General features: G+C 48.7%; 1 non-coding gene across 1 annotated transcript; it reads right to left on the reverse strand.

Moving 5' to 3' along the window:
- Window positions 1-488: 488 nt before the first annotated feature.
- trnan-guu (transfer RNA asparagine (anticodon GUU)) lies at window positions 489-562 on the reverse strand. Its single transcript has one exon. It is a non-coding gene; the product is annotated as a tRNA-Asn (tRNA).
- Window positions 563-17,350: the final 16,788 nt, after the last annotated feature.

Below are 17,350 nucleotides of genomic sequence, written 5' to 3' on the forward strand. Positions count from 1 at the left end.
CCCTATCCCCATAACTCAGTAACCCCACACAACACTAAGGGCAATTTTGGACACTAAGGGCAATGTATCATGGCCAATCCACCTAACCTGCTCATCTTTGGACTGTGGGAGGAAACCGGAGCACCCAGAGGAAACCCACGCACACACGGGGAGGATGTGCAGACTCCGCACAGACAGTGACCGAAATCGAACCTGGGACCCTGGAGCTGTGAAGCAATTGTGCTATCCACAATGCTACCGTGCTGCCCATAAATTTAGAGTACCCAATTCATTTTTTCCAATTAAGGGGCAGTTTTCTGCGTGCCCAATTAACCTAGCCTGCACATCTTTGGGTTGTGGGGGCGAGACCCACTCAAACACGGGGAGAATGTGCAAACTCCACACTGACAGTCGCCCAGAGCCGGGATCGAACCTGGGACCTCGGCGCCATGAGGCAGAAGGGCTAATCCACTGCACCACCGTGCTGCCCTAAATGTAGGAACAAACCGCGTCCCTGGGTGGTCTCGAACCACCAACCTTTGGGTTAACAGCCGAACGCGCTAACCAATTGCGCCACAGAGACTTGGACATGGGTCCAAGACGTAGCAGGGAATTTAGGCGTTCAACAGACTGAGGGAACAGACTGCAAGCAAGAGTCAGAGGGATACCCTCACAGTCTGAGTTGCCTTCACCTATTCAGTCTTATCGTCGTTAATGGGAATATAAAAGAAAACCTGGGTCAACCAACATTATCCACTCACGTTTCATTTGGGGCGCCTTTGCTTAGCCAACCATTATCCCAATATAGAGTTTGTTGACCCATGAGTCCGTCAATGGAAGGTTAGTCGCAAATGAATGACATCGCACTGATTTTCTGTAGAAACGGGAATGGAAAATCTGACAGCCAAGACAACGATAATGGATACATATTTGGCCCCCTCAGGGTAGAACATTTGTTTGAGGGGGTGGACGGAGCTTAGAGGGAGAGAGAGAGAAAGAATGTTGTTCAGAACAGTTACAGGGAGAAAGCTCTGGAAATTAGCCAGATAAGTCATGAAAGTTGCCACCAGCGCAGACTTTGGAAAAACGTTCGGAGAAAATGGCCCGAACAGAAGAAAATAGCTTTGTAAATGCAAGTATTGCCTTTGGCTGTTTGTGTCAGTGTAACCAAGGGCTGCGTGTTCATGAAAACTGTTGTTTCATGGGAACAAGGTGTTAAGGTGAAGGAACTACATTATATCTATTAGTGTTAGAGATTAAGTAAAAGTCGAAACATTGTTATCCTTTTCTTTTGTTTTATAAAGTTTGTTTATACAATTCTACTCAGGCCCTATTACTTACATTCTAATTCCTGGAGCCAATCGATCTTTCATCACCGCAGTAGAACTTTAAAACATTATGGCATCTGATCTAGTCCCGAAGCCACTGTTGAGGGTTGACCTGGCGTCCTAACAGTGGGATAAGAGAACGCAGAAAAGCAGCAACATTCCAGTCGCAACTCTCCAAACACCAGGTGTCAGCCAAATGATGTCACGATTTTATTGAATGTATTTGAAGAGGAATAATGAAAATCAAATCTTCAATCCTTTGACTAATGAAGTATTCAGTTCACATTCAACAGGAAACTTGAGTTGGGAAACTTTAGACACGCTTTTGACAGTTTTTTACGTACGGTTTTGAACTGGGGTGCCTTTTGTTTATAAAATCAACCGTAATATGCATATGAAGGAAACCCTGTCAAAGCGAGCGACCCAGAATGTGTAATCGCGCCCTCTGATTGGACTTCAGAAGATTGTTTTGTGGAACGGTACCTCGGCTGATAGTCTTACTCGTGCGACACAGAACTTGATTAACACCAGAATCATAAAGTGGCACTCTTTTACATTTTTTGTCTCTTTCTCCATAGCTGCTTTTTTCAGAATATAATTAAAAACTTGGGGAAGTGTAACTATCGCATGGCTGGACGTCAATGTGATACATTAATATTTAACAGCAAACAGGCAACTTTTCCTCATACCGGGAGATCAATACGATTTAATAATGTTTCTGCCAAGATTCAAACAGCGAACGTTTTGTTATCTTAGGAAAACGCGATCGCCATTACACTTAGGAGGGATGAAACCGGCAAGTTCTTAGAATGTTATGTGTGCCAGTTCCTTTCAGTGATGAATGCCTGCCGTGTGTTGCATTGTAACTTTCACGAGAGCCGCAGTGAATAGATGGTGGACTTTGGAAATCGAAAGTTACACATGCGTAGCTCTCGATTCCATGTTCCATCGAAGGGCAATCATTGTTTTAATTGGCCAAATAAGTGGCCCATCTAAAAATTGCATTCAGTAGGAGAAACTTGTCCTTGATTTTAAAGTTAGGGGTCATTTGGTAAAACAGATCAAAATGACGGTCTGCGATAGGGAGCAAGTCAGGAGGCATTAACTGATACAAAGGAAGATGGACAAGGCGGGGCTGAGAATCTGATAGTAGAGTCCGGGTGGTCTAATGGTTCAGAGACAATGCATTCACTGCCATGACCTGGGCCGGATGGCAGCTGGCAAATGGTTACCCAAATGTGAACTGAAAATTTACTCTTCACCATGTCTTCAGAATTGCATTCAGCACGACGTTTTCACATTCTCCCGGTGTCTGAGTGGGTCGCACCCCCACAACCTAACGATGTGCAGTGTAGGTGGATTGGATACGCTAAATTTCCCCTAATTGGAGGAAAACATTGGGTACTCTAAATTTATTATTATTTTTAATTACACTCAGCAAAATCACAAGTGCTTTCAGCTAACTGTGAGGGAATGCATTCAGAGACGGCATACAGTAAAAGAGAAGTCACAATAAACGGGAATATACTGACCGGTCAACAGTCTGAGGAAGAGGAGGTGCAACGGAGGCACTGGATGAGGCTGTCATAGCGCCTGTCATTTGAGGACTTGCAGGACCTGGCATGCCGACGAAGACTCTGGCTGAGCAGGGGGTTAGTGCAACATTGCCAGATCATGGCGCCCCTGGCCCTGCAGGGTAATGGGGGAGGACGGTCGCTCCCAGTGGCCGTCATAGTGATGGTCGCCCTGAACCTTTACTCTGCGGGCTCATTCCAGGCGCAGGGTGGGGACCATCTGAGATCTCACAGAGCTCGCTGCACTGGAACTTCCGCGCCACCACGGAGGCCACATATGCCTAGTCGGCACAATAAAACCATTTCAATGTGGAACGAGCCACCCATATGCCCGTGCAGCGGTGTTCTCCACCGTCACTGAGACTCCTCGGGTCCTGAGGATAATCGACACACTCGATGGTTCCTGGTCTCTTCTAGGCGCATCCCTGCCTGCGGTTTGGCTCAATAGCGACAGGGGTTTACTGCTATGGTCGTGGCTGCTTGCACGTTTCGGGAGTCTACAGGCCGATGCAGAGACCTGCTATAATGACGTCCATGCAGCGACCAATTGCGTGATCGAGCAGTACTTCGGCATCCTGAAGATTCAGTTCAGGTGCGTGGACGGATCTGAAGGGGCCCTCCAGTATAGCACTGGGAGGGTCGCCCTAATCGCGGTGGCCTTTTGCGTCCTCCACAATATCATACAGCAGCCGGAAAACGTGGTGGAGGAGCAAGATGAGCGCGACGCCCATCCGACGAGGAGGATTCAGTGAAAGGCGAGGATGTGCAGGACATTGGCCTCTGGCAGGAACAAGAAGCCGGATAACATGTGCGCAAGGGCCGGTGGCCACAGACCACTCTGATCACCTCCAGGTTCACCGACTGCGGGGCGGGGGGCAGTGGCACGGACACCACATACCAACTCCACACACCCCGGTCCGCACCCACCCCGCTCCCCCCCCCCCCACACACACACCTGCAACCCCCTCAATGATCCATACCTGTCGCACTACGATACATGGTTTATGGGATGGAGGATCATGACATCCCACTCTGCGATGTACTCTGATGCTCCGCACAATTTGACAATGTCTGACTCCTGCCATGGCAGCACTTCCCACCGTCCAGCAGAGTGATCCCTGCATGTGGGCTGGCCATTACATCACACGGTCCCATCGGATCCATGGAGTGGCAAAGGCGGTGATGATGAGGGGGTTCTGGGTGGATCACCTGTGCGCGGAGCGCTGGCAGAACTGCAGTTCCTGAGCCAAGCCTACCCTCAATGCCCACCCATTCGCCCAGTGCCCGCTACGGTCAGCCCAGACCATCCCATCCTTCGCACTCTTCTGACAGAGCACCAAAGCAGTTTGTAGCATGTTGCACAGGTGTTTAATGTGAAGACATATATACAGATTTGTGCCCTCGTCCCTATCGCTAAACTGTGCCCGGCACCCGTGCCTACGTAACTGGTGTCTACTGCTTTGACCTTACCGGCCCTAACGCTCCTCCCAGGTAGACATCCAGAGGATGCATCAGGAGTAGAGGCAGCCTGCTGTGATTCCAGTCCTCTGACCTTATCCGCTTTGGCGGCCATATTCTGAACCGACCTGGCCTGGATGGGCCCGGCTGCTGTTCAGGTGTCCAGGTGCCTTCGTGCCACCCTGTTCTACCGGCTGCCCATGTGATGCGCCAGGGACAGGAGGGGGTTTTCCGAGCTGCTACAGTTTTCCCGCACGTCCCCTGCAGAATTCGCCCGCACTGACCGCATCACCTCCCTCTCCCTCGGGTTGCCTGATGAGCACAAGCTATTTCATTGGACGGAGATGCGAGCGGAGCTAACCGTGAGGCTCCTCCGCCACCTGGCGCTGCCAGACCTGGATGCCCGCTGTCATCTTGGTCTGAATGCTTATGGACATGGCTCACAGGGAGCAGACCATCTATCTCTGCGACTGCGCCATATGACGCCGCGACTGTGCCACCACCTTTAAGATTTGTACCACATCAGATAGTGACTGCCATCTATGTCTGTATCTGTGTTATGTCAGCCAGGCCTGAGAAATGCCGCTGATGCTCTCAGCCATGGCCTGCTGTGACTGGGCCACTCTCATTAGCGCTGCTGCAATGTCCATGTGGCACTGGCTCATGGCTGCCTGTTTGAGGGCAGCCCTGTCCTGGGCCTCTGGCTCAGACTGCCGCAGGACTTGGACTTATTCCCCAAGCCTTCCACCATGGACGCCACCAATGTAATGTTTTTATGGGTGGCACGCATCACCGGCACCACGTTGTGCTCATGCGCGTGGCTGGACTATTCCAGCTGCACCGACAAGTGCTGGATCCTCGCCAAAAAACCCCACATGTAGTCCATGACTCTGCGACTGTGTCGCCACGACCGTTGGGACAACTCGTTCCAGAAGTCTGAAAACTGTCTGAACGGCAGCTGGTCCCTGAGGTAAACCCACCCTCCAACTGCCCGCCGCCCCGGGAGTTCCCACCATCACCCGTTCTACTGGAGCACGTGTGTAGTGCGCATTAGATAGTGCCCCTGGCGACACTTCAGTAACAAGGCCAACCGAGATGAGTGTTCCATGGGATGGTGTTGGAGGCAGCTGTGATGGAAATCTATGTAATTCTCGGACGAGTTTCAGCGTGTGCTGGGATTCGGGTCGAATCGTCCTCCTCGGTTGTCAGCACCTGGGGTTCTGGCTGAGATTGGGCTTGGGTCGGGGGGGGGGGGGGGCAGCAGAAGGGCCCGATCCATCAGCAGCAGCTGCTGCAAGGCACAATACAAGATGCATGATTAGACCGCATGTCGATGCGGGAGTGGGGCTGGTGGGGTGTGTTGGGGAAGGAGGTGTGTCTGGGAGAAGGAAGTCGAGGTGATCGTGGAGGGGTCTGTGGGGTGGGGATGGGGTGGGGGTGAGGGTGGTGTGTGTATGTGAGTGTGAGGGTTGTGTGAGGGTAGTGTTGGGTGTGCGGGTCGTGTGCAGGTGATCTTGGTGGGGGGGGGGGGTTGGCACACGTCTCACAGGGAACTGCTACTCAGTGGGGTCTCACGTCCTCGTCCGGTGCTGACGTTCACCATGGCAAATGCCCTTTCTTCGGCCCGCTGACCACGTCCAGGGCCCTCAGCCCTGATGCAGCGTGGGGTCTTAGGTCCGGGTGTCGCATTCCAGTACACTCCCGTTCTCGGTGGTTATGGGTGGCCTTCTCCTGGGACGGAAGGGGGAGAGACAGGAAAGTCACAGTATTAGACCGTCCGACTCATAGGGTGGCCTTCTCGTGGGGGGGGGGGGGGGGGGGCGAAGGAGAATGAAGACGCACAGTATTAGACCATCCGGCGCATACAGCCCAGGGGGTGGGTGGTCTTCTCCTGGAGAGAGGGGACAGAAAACGCACGTAATTAGATAGTACGAAGCATACAGCCGGGGTGCTGGGTACTGTTGACTTCAGTGGCCAGTGCACCCGGCCATGGCGACCAGTGTGGTTACAGGTATGTAGTGCAGTGGAGGGTGGCTTCGCCCGCCCTCAGGATAGGGCACCACCTTACGGGTGTGGGGTACAGGAGTTGTTGCCAGGGGCACAGTGGTACGTAATCACCCTGGCCAACTGAGAAGGTCGTGCAGTTTCTTCCAGCCTTGCTGGCCAGTCCGTACGATGTTGTCCACGATTCTGACCACCTCTGCGACCTGCGATCAGGCCGGGCGGACGGCGTTGGCTGTCAGCCTCCTTCACATGCCGGGGTACTGGCCCCTCCTCCGTGGTATCCAGCACGGGGTGAAACGGGGTGCCGCTCTCCTAACTGCCACCTTGTTGGCTGGGATGGTGTTCGTGGAGACTGCAGTTTGTATATGCGGCTACCGCTTTTCAGCCTCCTGAGGGTCAATCACAAAACCGGTTAATCAGGCACAGTTTCTCATTGGAATGGATTGTGTTGCACGTGGCGTCAGTTCTCGCCCTCCAACGGCCTTTGAATCAGTCTAGGTGCAGCGAAAACTTTGCTATCGTAAAAGTCCAGGAATCCTGCCCAGGCGTGAATATTTAGTCTCAGGGCCGGAGAATCCGGCCCCTTGTTCTTTGCAGTAAAATGTAGGGGCCCACATCAGTGAAGATGGGGTATATTTGTGGAGCCTCCACCTCCAATCAATTGCTTAATCGTGCACCATAATTCATGACAGGATGTGGCAGGACTTCAGAACTTAGTTCTGATAATTTGCCCGTAGGTTGACTTCCCTCTATCTAACGCGTGCTACTAAATTTGCCTTACATACAGGCTGTCCTGTGCAGTCGCCTCATAACGTTGACACTGTGGAATTCAGTATGTTTAGTCTTATTCCTGGCTTGCTTTTCTGCACTCTACATTAAACCAGGGTTGCATTCCGGCTTAATAGCAATGGTACAGAGGGAGAAAGGTCGGGCCATCATGTTACCGATTATGGTTGAGTAGAATTCTGCTGATGCTGATGGTCCAATGCACGTTATTAGATATGCAATCTTCAGTTGGTAGGTCTGTTTGAAATCGATCTGACTTTCTACCGTGGAATTGTCATAAAATATGATGGGATGTTCTGGGGGGTGAGAGAGCATAGGGTGTCTTTATATCCCGATGACTTTTATTATACGTGTCGGAACCAAGTGTGTCAATAGGGGGAATACTGGAGCTGCTTCAGGTGTTTGGGCCTTTCTCAGGGTACAAATTAAATCTAGACAAGAGTGAATATTTTGTAGTGTCGTTTTGCGGGATTGAAGGTGCTGGGAGCGAACTATGGGCTGGAGCAGGAGTAAATATTTAGATACACGCAGGTTCGAGACTTTGCCAGAAAGGAGATACAGAGCTTCCCAGTAGAGCCAGCTTCCACATTGCTGGAGGAGGTGCTGACGACAGGGGGACTGAAGAAGGAGGTAGTATCGGCGGTTTACGGGGCTATTTTGGGGAGGAGAATGCGCCACTAGAAGGGATCACGGCAAAGTGGGAGGAAGAGTTCGGAGAGGGTATGGAGGGGGTCTTCTGCTGTGAGGTGCTCTGAGGGTGAACGCCTCCACTTCGTGGGCGAGGTTGGGGCTGATACAGCTGATAGTGCTTTATAGAGTGCACCTTACAAGGGTGAGGATGAGCCAGCTCTTTGAGGGGATAGCAGATGTGTGTGAACGTTGCGGGGATGACCCCGCAAAACCCGTTTATATATTTTGGTCCTGTCCAAAGCTGGAAGATTACTCGAAGGAGGTATTTCGGGTAATCACTAAAGTGGTGCACAGGAAACTGGACCCGGGCGCTCGGGAGGCCATATTCGGGGTGTCGGATCAGCCAGGGTTGGAAACGGGCGCGGAGGCAGATGTTGTAGCCTGTTAGGGTGGAGATCAACCTCTCTACCCTGTGTACCGGCGTGGCGGGGGCCATGCTGGAATTGTTAACGCTTGAAAAGGTCAAATTTGAGATCAGGAGAAGGATGGAGGGGTTCTACTATTCATGGGTGTTATTCATTGTGCATTTTCGAGAATTAAATGAGATTGAACATTAGGGGGGGGGGGGGCTGGGGGCTGGGAGGGAGTGGGGGAGGGGGACTGTATGTGTTAATGGTGACTATAGGTGATTCCTGATTCCTTTTTGTCATTTGTTTATGTTAACATGCGGGCCAATGTCTGGGCTTTGGTGGGAGGATGGGATCGTTGTTATTGATATGGGGTTGATATCACATTCGATACTGATTATTGTTGGGAGTAAATTGGGGAGAAAATGTGAAAAAGGAGGAGAATAAATATATTTTTAGAAAATATGATGGGATGTATCCTCAGTGTGAAGGAAAGGCGTCGTATCCAACATAATCGTGTGGCGATCAACCATACCCAATGCTGTCGTGGACAGATGCAACTGTGGCTTTTCCTGTCAATTGATCTTTATTGATTAATATTTTCACAGACTGAACAACCACACATTCTTGTTGTGGTGTTTCATTTCATTTCCGTCCTTCTAAAACCTCTCCTTCTAAGACTCTGTAAAATTAACTGAAACAGTATTGACCCTAAGCATATCATAGAAATTCAAAACAGACATTTCGATTTGACATGGAGATATTAAATCGCAGACAAATAAATGTCTGGCTCCCGTGTTCGTCCTCCTAATGAGCTGAAATCCACACTCGCTGCTTTATCTATATGCCAAGTAGGTTCAAAGAACAAAGAATAAAGAAATGTACGGCACGGGAATAGGCCCTTCGGCCCTCCAGGCCCGTGCCGACCATGCTGCCCGACTAAACTACAATCTTCTACACTTCCTGGGTCCGTATCCCTCCATTCCCATCCTATTCAGGTATTTGTCAAGATGCCCCTTAAATGTCACTATCGTCCCTGCTTCCACCACCTCCTCCGATAGCGAGTTCCAGGCACCCACTACCCTCTGCGTAAAAAACTTGCCTCGTACATCTACTCTAAACCTTGCCCCTCTCACCTTAAACCTATGCCCCCTAGTAATTGACCCCTCTACCCTGGGGAAAAGCCTCTGACTATCCACTCTGTCTATGCCCCTCATAATTTTGTAGACCTCTATCAGGTCGCCCCTCAACCTCCTTCGTTCCAGTGAGAACAAACCGAGTTTATTCAACCGCTCCTCATAGCAAATGCCCTCCATACCAGGCAACATTCTGGTAAATCTCTTCTGCACACTCTCGAAAGCCTCCACATCCTTCTGGTAGTGTGGCGACCAGAATTAAACATTATACTCCAAGTGTGGCCTAACTAAGGTTCTATACAGCTGCAACATGACTTGCCAATTCTTATACTCAATGCCCCGGCCAATGAAGGCAAGCATGCCGTATGCCTTCTTGACTACCTTCTCCACCTGTGTTACCCCTTTCAGTGACCTGTGGACCTGCACTCCTAGATCTCTTTGACTTTCAATACTCTTGAGGGTTCTACCATTCACTGTATATTCCCTACCTGCATTAGACCTTCCAAAATGCATTATCTCACATTTGTCCGGATTAAACGCCATCTGCCACATCTCCGCCCAAGTCTCAAAACAATTTAAATCCTGCTGTATCCTCTGACAGTCCTCATCGCTATCTGCAATTCCACCAACCTTTGTGTCGTCTGCAAACTTACTAATCAGAACAGTTACATTTTCCTCCAAATCATTTATATATACTACAAACAGCAAAGGTTCCAGCACTGATCCCTGTGGAACACCACTGATCACAGCCCTCAAATTAGAAAAGCATCCTTCCTTTACTACTCTCTGCCTTCTATGACCTAGCCAGTTCTGTATCCACCTTGCCAGCTCACCCCTGATCCCGTGTGACTTCACCTTTTGTACTAGTCTACCATGAGGGACCTGGTCAAAGGCCTTACTGAAGTCCATATAGACAACATCCACTGCCCTACCTGCATCAATCATCTTAGTGACCTCCTCGAAAAACTCTATCAAGTTAGTGAGACACGACCTCCCCTCCACAAAACCATGCTGCCTCTCACTAATACGTCCATTTGCTTCCAAATGGGAGTAGATCCTGTCTCGAAGAATTCTCTCCAGTAATTTCCCTCCCACTGAAGTCAGGCTCACCGGCCTGTAGTTCCCTGGATTATCCTTGCTACCCTTCTTAAACAGAGGAACAACATTGGCTATTCTCCAGTCCTCCGAGACATCACCTGAAGACAGTGAGGAACCAAAGATTTCTGTCAAGGCCTCAGCAATTTCCTCTCCAGCCTCCTTCAGTATTCTGGGGTAGATCCCATCAGGCCCTGGGGACTATCTACCTTAATATTTTTAAGACACCCAACTCCTCGTCGTTTTGGAGTTCAATGTGACCCAGGCTATCTACACACCCTTCTCCAGACTCAACATCTACCAATGTCTTCTCTATGGTGAATACTGATGCAAAGTATTCATTTAGTACCTCGCCCATTTCCTCTGGCTCCACACATAGAGTCCCTTGCCTATCCTTCAGTGGGCCAACCCTTTCCCTGGCTACCCTCTTGCTTTTTCTGTTCGCGCCCTCAGTTTTGGATGGGCTCAGTTCTCGAAATCCGGTGTGCAGAGTGAGAGTAAAATCAACGAGCCAATTATTTTTTCTCATGATTATAGGGCACTGAATCCCGTCCACTCTCCGTTCGCCTCAAAATGGCCGCCCACGTGCCATGCTCGCTTTAACATCACGGATCACCAGGGTGAATTCTGAGTGACGCGAAGCTACCCTTAAACTTACGCGCACGGCCTCGGCTAAATCTAAATCCTTTTCCTTGGGTGTGACGAATGTGATATAAAATAGTTAGTTTACATATATTAGTTACAGTAATGTAGATGTAGGCCGGTCTAATTCTAGTGAGTTCACAGACAAAGGATTTCAGAAAGCATGGCAAGGAAGGGGGAGGGGTGTCTGGTCGAGGAGGATAAAAGGATGCTGGGTAACAAGAGGCCAGGGTTAAGGAATGAGAAGTGAGCCAGTTAGGATGTATGGCCAGGTCAGGAGGGGTATAGGATGACCTATGGGAATCGTGTATGTGAAACATGATGCCATTGGAATGTATTTGCAGAGATCCCTTTGTCTCCTTCCTCATTCGTTTCCAAGGGGTCCAGGAGACGGGTTCTGTGTTCTGTGGCCCTGAGAAGCGAGTCAGACTTGCAAGTTGGTTAAAAATAAATAATACTATGCCTACAAATCCATCTCGAGTTTTATTGAGGCCAGACTTACGGGTAAAGAATTCAACATTTGTCCCGGAAACCCGGGATTTCTCCAGATGGTTATCGACCAACTGCGAAATCAGAATTAAACTGATTTTGGACAAGGAAAGTGGAAACTGGCCCACAATGTGTGTAGCTGGAAAATGACACACATTGGTTTTCCCCTCTTCTTATGGTCTGATTGGCCTGGTCACTCGCGGTTGGTACGGAAGATCGTCTCGACGAAATCAAAGGCCAGTCTGGGGATTAGAAAATTTAACTGATAGGATGTCATAATTGATAGTTCGGTTTTGGGTTAGTTTTGGAATTGATGGGACATCGAAATTGATGGTTTAATTCCATGTGTGAGTGTTTTGATGAACTGATGGGACCTCAGTGAGCAGGGTTCAGTTCCAAGAGTGTGTGAGTGTTTTGATGAACAGATGGGACCTCAGAGAGGAGGGTTAATTTCCAAGGGAGTTTTTAAATCTATAGTTGATTAAACTAAAATTGTATCCTTGGACTGTAGTGGCAAGAAACGCAGTCTTGAGGACTAGTCAGAGCACAGGGCTAAATCGCTGGCTTTGAAAGCAGACCAAGGCAGGCCAGCAGCACGGTTCGATTCCCGTAACAGCCTCCCCGAACAGGCGCCGGAATGTGGCGGCTAGGGGCTTTGCACAGCAACTTCATTTGAAGCCTACTTGTGACAATAAGCGATTTTCATTTCATTTCATTTCATTATGGGGAAATGTTTGGATAAATTTCAAAACAGAAGAACATCGATAGAACTGGATGCTGCATGTTAGTGAAAGCAGAAATCTCTCAAAGGGTTAACAGCAGCAGCCAAAGGTAACGACTCCAGACAGTGCTTCTCACACGGGCCTTGAGATAACAGGCTGCTTGTGGTGTAATTGGATACATTTCTTTCGAGTTAGTGTTGGTGTAATTGGATACCTTTCTTTCGAGTCAGTGAAACTCCAGCAAAGTTGCAGCTTGTGGTGTAATTGGATACCTTTCTTTCGAGTCAGTGAAACTCCAGCAAAGTTACGTTTTGAATTAATTAAAGGAAACCAGTGGATTTCACCACCTCTTTGATAAAAGTTAATTATTTTAGCAAGCAATTGATTGAAATTGCCAGAATCTTAAGTTTGAATTACTTGAAATAATGTTTATCCCATTTTATTTGTGAATTAAGAGAATCTTAAAGAAACTCTCTGCCACCATTTTTAAAAGTGTAAATCTGGAGATGACAGTTGACTTTGCTACGGTATAAATCACCGCAGCTAACTGGTCCCTCATTGATAGCAGCCAACATTTTTGTGAATGTAAGAAAAACTTGTTAGAAGAAAAATTGTTAACATAAAGAATTAATTAAGTTGTAAAAGTTATACAAGTTTGTGTTAAGCAAATCGTAAATTCAGTTCTGAGTTGAGATCAGAGCTAAGCTCGCAGGTTGCAGTAATTCAATTTGAATTTTCAAACATTTTAAGTTTTAAAAGAACACTGTTAAAACCTTTTAAATAATTTTGCCAAGTGGCAAAAATTGCCATTGGTTATAAATAGGCAAATATTTTTTTTTTAAAGAGAGCCAAAGTTTGAAAGCTAAAGAGTTAATTAGATTATGGAGACAATATTGTCAACATGAGAGGGATAAGATAATGTTATTAAGTTGACAAGAAAATGCACTTAAAATGGGGATTCCAATTAGTGAAAGGGGGAACCAGAAAACTCTGGAGATCTTGAAAAAGGAGTGTGCATTCATAAAAAACGTGCAAGTAAAGAGAGGGTGGACTCGAGTTTTAAAAAATGAGCTACGTAGTTCAGTGACTGGCCTTCCATTGACAGAAGCAGATGAGGACCTAGAAAATTGGACCATGTCGTCTAGAGTCCCGACTGCACCAGTAGCATTGTCTGCACTAATTCCGGAACCACCAGCGTATCATCATTTAGATTCAAATCATGCCATCCTCTCCAGCCCCTTCGGTTGATAGCTTGGGTCCTATTTCAGCATCTTCACTGTCTGTTAGAGAAGGGGAGCTCTGTTCAACAAGCCCAGTTAGCTCTAGGACCCGATCTCGCACAATGAGAGAGGGGCCTGATCCTATCCAGAAACAATCACGCATACCACCTAGGTCCCTTCAGACCGATATGGTAGGACAGAAAAGTATGAGAACAAAGAAAGAGGATGGGAATGGATCTGAGGAGCTGCAGCTCCCCCTAGTGGAAGGGAAGGACGTCGAAGTCTTTGAAGAGCCAGAGGAATCTGCTAGAGCGCCCCCTAGTGAGACTCTGAGACAGTTGCCGATTAGGAAAATACCAAACCCTGATGCTGTAACATCAGTTTGTGGTGACTGCTGGATTGGACGATAACTTGTTGGCCCGAGATTTACTGTGTATCTTCCAGCTACAGCTAGAGTGCGGATACGAAGGGGTAACGGTTCAATCATGGAGGATGAGACAACAGTGCTATATTTCTATCAATTCGCAGTGGTGGGCGTTAGACATTGAACATTCACTTCGCCACGTTACCCTGGCCTACGACAGATCTGGGGCCTATGCTAAGGAGGGCAGTGGATCATTCAGATCCAACAGAGTACGCACTTCAAGTCACGCCAGACAGCACTTCCATAAAATATTTTGAGGGCCCTGAAACGATTAACACTCGACTTCAGCATCACCGGGACGTGACGTTTTGGAATATGTCAATCCACAGGTCTGGGTGGAATACCCATCACAAGTGGGAAAGACAAATGTTACACCCATGAAGGTAACGATTAAGGATCATGTAAATCTGCCTTCCATTCGGCAATACCCCCTGAAACCCCAAGCTGCCCCGTCTATAGACAAAGTAATCCGAGAGCTGTTGCAACAGGGTATTTCTGTCCCTTGCCAATCAGAATGTAACACCCCCATACTTGCTGTGCCTAAACCAGCCAAACCAGACCAGTACCGATTAGTACAGGATTTACGTTCAATCAATGCCATCGCACAGCCGTTACATGCTCTCATCTCTAATCCTGCCCACATACTGGCTCAAAGTCCAGCTCGAGCCCGGGTATTCGCCATAATTCTTTGCCCTTCCACTCGCATCTGAAAGCCAATATTTGTTTGACTTCACTTACAATGGACAACAGTATACCTGGACCCGACTGCCACAGGGGTTCGTCAACTCACCTACGCTCTTCTCCAGATGTCTGCAGACCCAACTCCAGGCCTTGACATTTGAGCATGGCTCCACTCTAGTGCTGTATGTAGATGACATAGTGGTAGCGAGTCATGACGAGCCCAGTAATAGGGATGATGTGATCCAGTTATTAAACCACCTATCCTCATTGGGTTACGTTGTTTCACAATCAAAGGTCCTGGTGGCTCAGACAAAGGTCAAGGTCTTAGGAGTTTTACTTACAGCCACAGAAAGAAGTCTCGAACCCAGTAGGGTTGAACCAATATGCCAATTCCCCGCACCTACCACAGCCAAGGAGGTCCCTCATTGGCTGGGTATGGTGAATTATTGTAGGAAGTGGATACCAAACATCGCTGTATATACAAAGCTGCTGACGCCTTACACTATTGAAGGGGGGAATTTTACTCTCACCACCGAGGCACTCGAAGCCTTCCGTTGCCTGAAGCAGGCCTTGTTACAAGCACCGGCCCTCGGTAGGCCCTTGTACGACAGACCGTACCAGATATATTGTACTATTCTGGAAGGATGTTCAACCGCGGTACTCACCCAGCAACATGGGGACAAGCACCGTCCCGTAGCATACTACTCTTCCAAACTTGATCTAGTGGCGTTGGGCCATCCTGTTTGCACCCAGATCTTGGCAGCGATATACAATAGTTTGCAGGCTGCTGCCAATATAACTCTCCAACAAGATATTATGGTGTAAAGCTCCCACTCGGTCATTGCACTACTGGGGCAACTGCAGACTCAGCATCTTACCGCAGCTCTTCAGAATAGGTATGAAATATACCTTTTGAACAATCCACGTCTGACATTTAATACGCCCCACTGGCCGCAATCGTAGATCAGGATGGTCTGATCCTAGAAGCGGCCGCTTTTCAGACCCCTTATTCAGCCCAACAAGCCGAATTTTCTGCCCTTACCCGTGCATGTATACTTGGGGTAGATAGTCGGATCAATATTTACACTGACTCCCGATACGCCTTCAGGGTAGTTCATGACTTCGGACAGCTCTGGAAGAATAGGGGATTCCTTACCTCGGCCGGCACGGAAATATCCCACCGGGGTTTAGTTAATGACCTACTGCAGGCCCTCCTTATGCCCGCGCAGATTTCCGTCATTAAATGCGCTGCCCATACAAACGGTAAGACCCCAGTTGACGTTGGTAATGAACAAGCAGATTGTGCAGCGCGGACAGCCGCACAAATTTAGCAAGTGATGGTGCACAAAATGTTGACTCAGACTAAACGATCTGCTGTAAATAGGTCTGCTTCTGACAAGCCAATGCCAACCATCCAAGACGTCATAAGGTTACAGGGGGACGCTCCTGAGAGTGATAAACAAATGTGGAAACGGTTAGGTTGTACATATGATTCTGTTTCTTCTTTATGGACCAGGCCAGCACATCAGACTTGTATGTCTGATGTACTGGCTTTATGGGTCATCGAATGTGTACACTTTGCAACTCATTGTGGGGCCCGGGAGACTAGTGATTTGTTGCAGGACACTTGGTGGCACCCTAAAATGCAGGGGTTGGCCGAGAGTATCAGTAATCGGTGTTTGATTTGTCAGAAAAATAACACCGGCAAAGATATCACTGGTGGTATGAGGCAAACCCCGTTGCCCAATGGTCCCTTTGAGACGCTCCAAATGGATTACATTGAGTTGGAAAGATGTCAATGTTGTCAATGTTCTAAATATGTTTTGGTCACAGTGGATGTGTTCAGCAGATGGGTCGAGGCGTATCCGACTACCGATAATAAAGCTGCTACTGTGGTTAAAGTTCTGATGCGGGAAATCATTCCCCGGTACGGTATACCAGCTCAGTTAAGTTCTGATAACGGGCCTCATTTTATTGGACAGATTAACAAGGAGTTCTGCTCCCAGTTAGACATACGCCAGCAGTTACACTGTGCGTACAGACTGCAGGCAGCCGGGTTAGTTGAGAGACACAATAAGACCCTCAAAACTAAATTGGCTAAATAAAGAGCAGACACAGGACTGACATGGCTTTGGTTGCTCCCCGTTACCCTCTTCCAGCTGCGGGTTACACCTGCGGGACCGGCCCGGCTTTCTCCTGCCGAGATCCTTTATGGCAGGCCCCTGAGAACTCCCTGGAGCCTGCATGTTCCCTGGCTGGTTCAGTTTCACCATATGACTGAAGAGATGACCACCTATGTTCTAGCCCTCACTAAGGTCCTCAAGGAGCTCCATGGCCAGGTCCGTGTGGCTCACCCGCCAACGCCCCCAGTACCAAGCTCACTTTCAGTGCAGCCGGTAGTTATGTCATGGTCAAACAATTGGACTCGGAAATGATCGGAGCCACGATGTGAGGGGCCCTTCCAAGTTCTCCTTACCACCACCACTGCAGTTAAAGTGGAGGGGCGGAGTGCTTGGGTCCACCTCCACCACTGTAAATTGGGACCACCTCTACCACTGTAAAAATGTCGGTTGCTAACCTGCCTCCCTTCCCCAGCGCTGTTTTACAGGTGTGAAGTATGATGGGGTGGCTGCGCACCGCCTGTGTAATCTTCGGCCTCGCCTCGCTTGGAGTGACAACAACCAAACTACAAGGACATTTCGTTTATGCAGATGTTCTTCGCTGCCCCCATATACGAGGACATGGTATCGACTCATGGAAGGTCATCAGGTTAAT

The sequence above is a fragment of the Scyliorhinus torazame genome, chromosome 5 (assembly GCF_047496885.1).
Source record: "Scyliorhinus torazame isolate Kashiwa2021f chromosome 5, sScyTor2.1, whole genome shotgun sequence".
NCBI lineage: Eukaryota > Metazoa > Chordata > Chondrichthyes > Carcharhiniformes > Scyliorhinidae > Scyliorhinus > Scyliorhinus torazame.